Source organism: Eleginops maclovinus, chromosome 10, assembly GCF_036324505.1.
Source record: "Eleginops maclovinus isolate JMC-PN-2008 ecotype Puerto Natales chromosome 10, JC_Emac_rtc_rv5, whole genome shotgun sequence".
Lineage (NCBI taxonomy): Eukaryota > Metazoa > Chordata > Actinopteri > Perciformes > Eleginopidae > Eleginops > Eleginops maclovinus.
Window position 1 is genome coordinate 22,556,469 of NC_086358.1, and position 6,281 is coordinate 22,562,749.

Sequence of the window (6,281 nt, forward strand, 5' to 3'; positions counted from 1 at the left end):
AAACCAGTATCTTTGCAGAAAACAACAGATGCAAAGTAAAACATCAAACACTGATTATGATGTCAGATTCATGAGCTCATATTATTGGAGGTTATGATTTCCATTTTTTCCCCCCTAAACCTAGAATCCCCCAGTATAATTACCACATGACAACACTCTAATAGATATAAATGTCATGAGCATATCAAAATCGGACGTTCAATATGGATATGTCTCCAGTACCTTCCCTTCTATCCATACTTCTGCCTCGTCGCCATCTTTACCAGCCACCTGTAATAATGGCATCTGAGATGGATCACCAGGCATCACAACACCCACCCATCTCATTATCATGGCCTTTGCGAAAGTCAATAACAGTGTACAGAAACAGAACATCGCACATAATGATATAAGCACTCCCACCATGACTTGAACCACTACTGCTCCTAGCGGTCCGAATTTGTCCTGTAACCAAGCATTTGCAGACCCTCCTGCTCCTTTTGATGGGCCAAACTCATCCCTTATATCCTTCAATGCGTCTATCACACTAGTTATGTTGTCCGAACTATCTGGAATTAACGTGTAACAAGCGTCTCCGGTTAAATTCAACGCTACACATAGGCCACCTTGTTTGGCTAAAATATAGTCCAGTGCCATGTCATGCTTTAACAATGTCAACCTATGGCTCTTTTGAGTATTGGATAAGAAGCAAAATCCCCTTATGGTTTCATTAGCAAACCCCTGCAAGGTATAAGTGATATTATCAATGTGATCCGCCAAAAAGGTCACCCCATACCATGGAAATAGCCCTATACCCCATTTTTCTCCTATACTGATCCTCCAATGGTAGGATTCCAGAGTATGAAATTGTGCCAGCTCCCTTTTCCGTCTACTTTCGGAGAGACTATTAGATTGATTCCTATCATGTATTCCCTCCTATCCAAATCAACAAACTCCTCTTCCAGATCTAGATTAACCTCCTGAGCTGTCACAGATGAATAAGCATCCTTCTCCTCTCTCATCTGTTCTCCACCTCCAAAAGTCTCCTCTTGAGTTTCCTCTGAAGTTACACTCACGGGCAAAATGGCCACACTGTCCGCAATTATAGCATGCTTCTGAAGACGGTTGGAAATATGGCTCGAATCTTCCTCCTCTTCCTCCTAAATTTTCTCTACCTCTTCCTCTCCAGGTCTGCATCTGACCGGAAGTTGGTTGTGTGAAGGGACCGGCTGGGACCCCTAATGTTGGCTGGGCTGGTGGAAACTGAACTTGGTTTTGCTGTGGTTGTGGTAGCTGTTGATTCAATAGAGACTGACTCGGTATCACCAGAGCTTGCATCTTCTCCTTCTTCTTGGTATCCATCAACTGCACTTGGTTGAGTTTTCGTAGGATCTCTTGATCCTGTTCTTTCTGATCGCATTCCTTCTTCCTGTGTAGCTCCACCTGATGAGCTATATGGTCCATATAAACACTCTTTGTCATGCTTCCAAGACCAACCACTTCCGCTAGTTTACTCCTCACTGGCTGAGGAAGCCCCTTCAGTATTTTAGCTCGTAAAATTGACTGCTCCATTCGACCTAAATCCGGGTCATTTCCAGTAATGTTTCTCCACTTTTGAATGGCTCTGGCCACATAGGCCCTTGGATTTTCTTCCTGCCCCAGTGGTTCAATAAGAACGTTGTCAGGGTGTACGTTTGTTGGAAACGTATCTCTCAGTGCTCTCCACACTCGAGCTCTATTTGCCGAAAACAGCTCTGGATCGCTTACCGCAGTTTTCAAGGTTTTTCAAGGTTTCAAGGTTTTATTTGTCATATGCACAGCAGATACAGCGTATATGTTGGCAATGAAAATCTCATGTCGCGTGCTCCTCCAACAACTCAACATACATGGTGTGTCGCCATTAGGGCGATATATTTTGACTTTTATTTTGACACATTGAGAAAGAATACAAACTTTTACTTTGATACAATTTCCTGTAACTTCCTTACCACTTCCTGCCTTGTCATCAGTTACTTCCCACTCAGTTCCTATCTGTTGAAAACAGTTAATACTTAAGAATTCCTGACCGTGAAAGATGCTAGAAGCAAAGTCGTAAGTAAAACTCATTGTTAAGTTAAATAATTGATAGATTAAGTTAAGTTTAAAGTTGAAAGAGAAGGTAATAATAAGTCTTAAAAGATCGTTTTTATTTACATGTATTTACAAGGATATTTCATAAGACTTCATGTGAAGCTGAACTTTATGTTAAAAAATGTCAAACTTTGTTTTGTTGCAGTTTTCACTCTGCCATGTAATGCTGGAATCTTCAGTAAACAACAGTGAAATGTTAACTACGACACAGACTCCTGGTTATTGCATCAGAGTTTAACTTGTTGGATAGCTTCAGTTGTTACACTGCAGTGAAGACAACACAGTGAAAAGACTGAGAAGTTAGCATTGAATAACGAGTCAAGATGGAAACTACATCTAATAAATCAGGAAAAAGTGGAAGCAGCTTTCATTCATCTGCCTCATCAACCAATGCTTTACTTCGTGCACGAGCAAAAGCAGCAGCTACTAAAGTGCGTGCCGAATATGCTGAGCAAGAAGCCAAAGCTAGGATAGAAAAAGTGAAAAAAGAGACTGAGGCTGAAACACTAGCCATCTGCCGTGAAGCAGCAGAAGCTGAAGCCGTAGCAGCTGTCTGGGAATCAGCAGTTTCAGGAAGCAACAATTATATTGTGCTGGATGAAACAAATTCAACAGAACAAAGCAAACTTGAACGGACAAGTGAACACATCCAAACTCACTTCCATTCCACTAACTCCGTCCGACAAACAGCCATGAAGGCTAGTTCGCCACCAACTCAACCAATTACCTATGCCACTCTCAGTTATAGCCCGAACAACCCCTTTGTTTCACGCCATCAGCCGCCTGTTTTTTCATACGACAGCACAAACAATGTGGATTTTACAGACTATGACTTAGACTATGCGCCACCAGCAGCCAAAGAGTCAGTCAGCCAGAATCCATTTACCCGAGAAGGTCCGCGGGTTATTCCCAAGACTCTTACCTCGCAGATCAGTGACTTGAATATTGGAGCTCCATCCTTCAACCCCCAGCCAACAAATACTCAAAGTATGCCTGCAACTGAACACCTGGCACAATATTTAGCTCGGCGTGACCTAGTGAATACAAGTTTGTACGAGTTTGATGATAAACCTGAAAATTATCGTGCTTGGCTGTCATCATACAAAAATGCCACTCAAGGACTTGGTCTCACAGCCACTGAGGAATTGGACTTGATGACGCGATGGCTTGGAAAAGAGTCCAGCAACCAGGTGAAACGTCTCCGTGCAGTGCACATAGCAAGTCCACAAATAGCACTGGGGAAAGCTTGGGAACGTCTTCAGGAGTGTTATGCAGCCCCAGAGGTGATTGAAAAGGCCCTCTTTACCCGACTGGATGCATTTCCCAGAGTCTCAGCCAAGGAAAATCTGAAGCTACGAGAGCTAGCTGACCTGCTTATGGAAGTGCAGTGTGCTAAAGAAGATGGCTACTTACCAGGCCTGTCCTACCTGGACACGACACGCGGAATTGAACCCATAGTGACCAAGCTGCCTTATGGACTCCAGGAAAAATGGATCTCGGCCGGTTCTAAGTATAAAGAAGCAAATGGAGGACGGTTCCCACCGTTTGATTACTTCACGAAACTCATATGCTATGAGGCCAAGAAGAGAAATGACCCTAGCTTTGCCTTTTTAAATACCACCACAATGTCATCTGTCAGAGCTGAAGGTGCCTTTCCTAAAACCTTCAAGAAACCCATTGCAGTTCACAAGATCAATGTCACTCCCACAGAGTCAAATGTCTCTAGTGATCCGAGTAAGATCTGCCCAATACATGCAAAACCCCACCCACTGAAGAAGTGCAAAGCCTTCAGAGCCGAAACTCTTGATGACAGAAAGGTATTTCTGAAAGAAAACGGAATCTGCTTTAAGTGCTGTAGCTCAACCAACCATATGGCAAAGGACTGCACTACAATTGTTAAGTGTTTTGAGTGTGACAGCACCCGACATATCTCAGCTATGCACCCAGGACCAGCACCGCACCTCACGACTCCTCTGACCTCGCCACAGCATGGCGGGGAGGGAGAAGAGGTAAACGACACCAGTGAGGTTAGCGCAAGCTGCACAGCAGTATGTGGTACAGGACAAGTCGGACAGTCATGCTCCAAGATATGCCTGGCAAGAGTGTACCAGAAAGACCACCCAGAGGAAGCCATCAAGGCCTACGTCGTGTTAGACGACCAAAGCAACCGATCGTTGGCCAAGTCCAGTTTCTTTGACAAGTTTGACATCCACACTAAGCCATATCCTTACCAACTGAAAACATGTTCTGGTATAGTAGACACTTTCGGCAGAAGGGCATCAGATTTTATCGTGGAGTCCCTCAATGGAAAAGTTAGGATTCCCTTACCACCACTCACTGAGTGTAATGACTTACCTGATAATCGGTCTGAAATTCCCACACCAAATGCCGCTCTGCATCAGCCTCACCTGTCAAAGGTAGCAGAACACATCCCAAAGCTGGACCCCACTGCTGAAATCCTCCTGCTGCTAGGGAGAGACGCAATCAGAGCACACAAAGTAAGGGAACAAATAAATGGCCCCGCCAATGCACCCTTCGCACAACGCCTTGACTTAGGCTGGGTGCTGGTCGGAGAAGTCTGTCTAGGGAGCACACACAAGCCGAACGTCAGTTCCTTCCGGACGGCCATGGTCGACTGTCATCGGCCCTCACTCTTCCAGCCATGCACAAGCCTTTTGCACATTAAAGAGGAACTTCACGACAGACTGCCAGGAAACAGTGCCTTACCACCCAGAGCTAAGGAACACAGTCTGGGTCAAAATGTGTTTGACTGCACGGAACATGACAATAAGCTAGCACCTTCAATCGAAGATGAAACTTTCCTCAAAATGATGGACAAAGACGTCTACAGAAACGATTCACACAGCTGGGTTGCTCCATTGCCGTTCAGACTACCTAGGCAACAGCTTCCCAACAACCGCGAGCAAGCACTCAAGCGGTTTGGCTCACTCCAACGCCAATTCAAAAGAAAGCCAGAAATGCAACAGCAATACGTGGAATTTATGGGTAAACTGCTGAAAAACAACCATGCTGAGGTGGCACCAGAGCTAAGAGAAGAAGAGTGCTGGTATTTACCAAGCTTTGCCGTGTATCACCCACAGAAACCCGATCAAATCAGGGTAGTGTTTGATTCAAGTGCCCAACAGTCTGGGATCTCCTTGAATAACGTGCTCTTGACTGGACCGGATCTGAACAACACCCTTCTAGGAGTGCTCATGCGGTTCCGAAAGGACAAGGTCGCTGTGATGGCAGACATTCAACAAATGTTTTACTGCTTCCTTGTGGACGAAAAACACAGAAACTACCTGCGATTCTTATGGTTCAAGGACAACAACGTAGCCAACGAGGTCATTGACTACAGAATGAAAGTTCATGTTTTCGGGAACAGCCCATCTCCTGCAGTGTCGATCTATGGGCTCAGAAGAGCCATCAGAGATGGCGCAGAAAAATATGGAACAGACACAGTCAACTTCGTCGAACGGCACTTTTATGTTGATGACGGCCTCTGTTCTGTCCCAACTGATGCAGAGGCTATTGGGCTGCTTCATAGGACTCAAGCCTCACTTGCTGAGTCTAACTTGAGGCTCCACAAATTTGTCTCAAACAGTCAGGCTGTCTTGGAAGCCTTCCCAAGTGAGGACTGCGTACAAGCCAAAAGGGATGTAGACCTCAGTGGAGATGAGTCACCCACCCAACGCAGCTTGGGGCTCCTGTGGGAAATAGCAAGTGACACATTCACCTTCTCTGTGTCAACCGACACCAAACCATTCACCCGTCGAGGGGTTCTTTCAATGGTGAACAGTGTCTTCGACCCTTTAGGGTTTCTGGCTCCAGTTACGATCCAAGGCAGGGGCCTTCTCAGAGAGTTGAATTCTGAGACATCGGAGTGGGACACCCCATTGCCTGAAGATAAGTTAGGCAAGTGGGAAGCTTGGAGAAACTCGCTTCAAGACTTGAGGCACTTTCATATACCTAGGATGTACACAGGCATCTGCCCAGCCAAGGCTGAGCGAGTAGAACTCCACGTCTTTAGCGATGCATCTGTGAAGGCCATTGGTGCCGTAGCCTACCTGAAAGCCATCCAAGAAGACACAGTAGACGTGGGATTTGTCATGGCAAAAGCCAAACTTGCCCCTCAATCAGACCCGACCATTCCCAGACTTGAACTGTGT

The 6,281-nt window shown here is 45.5% G+C and overlaps 1 long non-coding RNA gene across 1 annotated transcript; it reads left to right on the top strand.

Annotated features, from left to right (window-relative positions):
• The first annotated feature begins 1,872 nt into the window (after positions 1-1,872).
• Positions 1,873-2,588, top strand: LOC134870529 (uncharacterized). Its single transcript, XR_010166581.1, has 2 exons — positions 1,873-2,070; positions 2,255-2,588. It is a non-coding gene; the product is annotated as an uncharacterized LOC134870529 (long non-coding RNA).
• Positions 2,589-6,281: the final 3,693 nt, after the last annotated feature.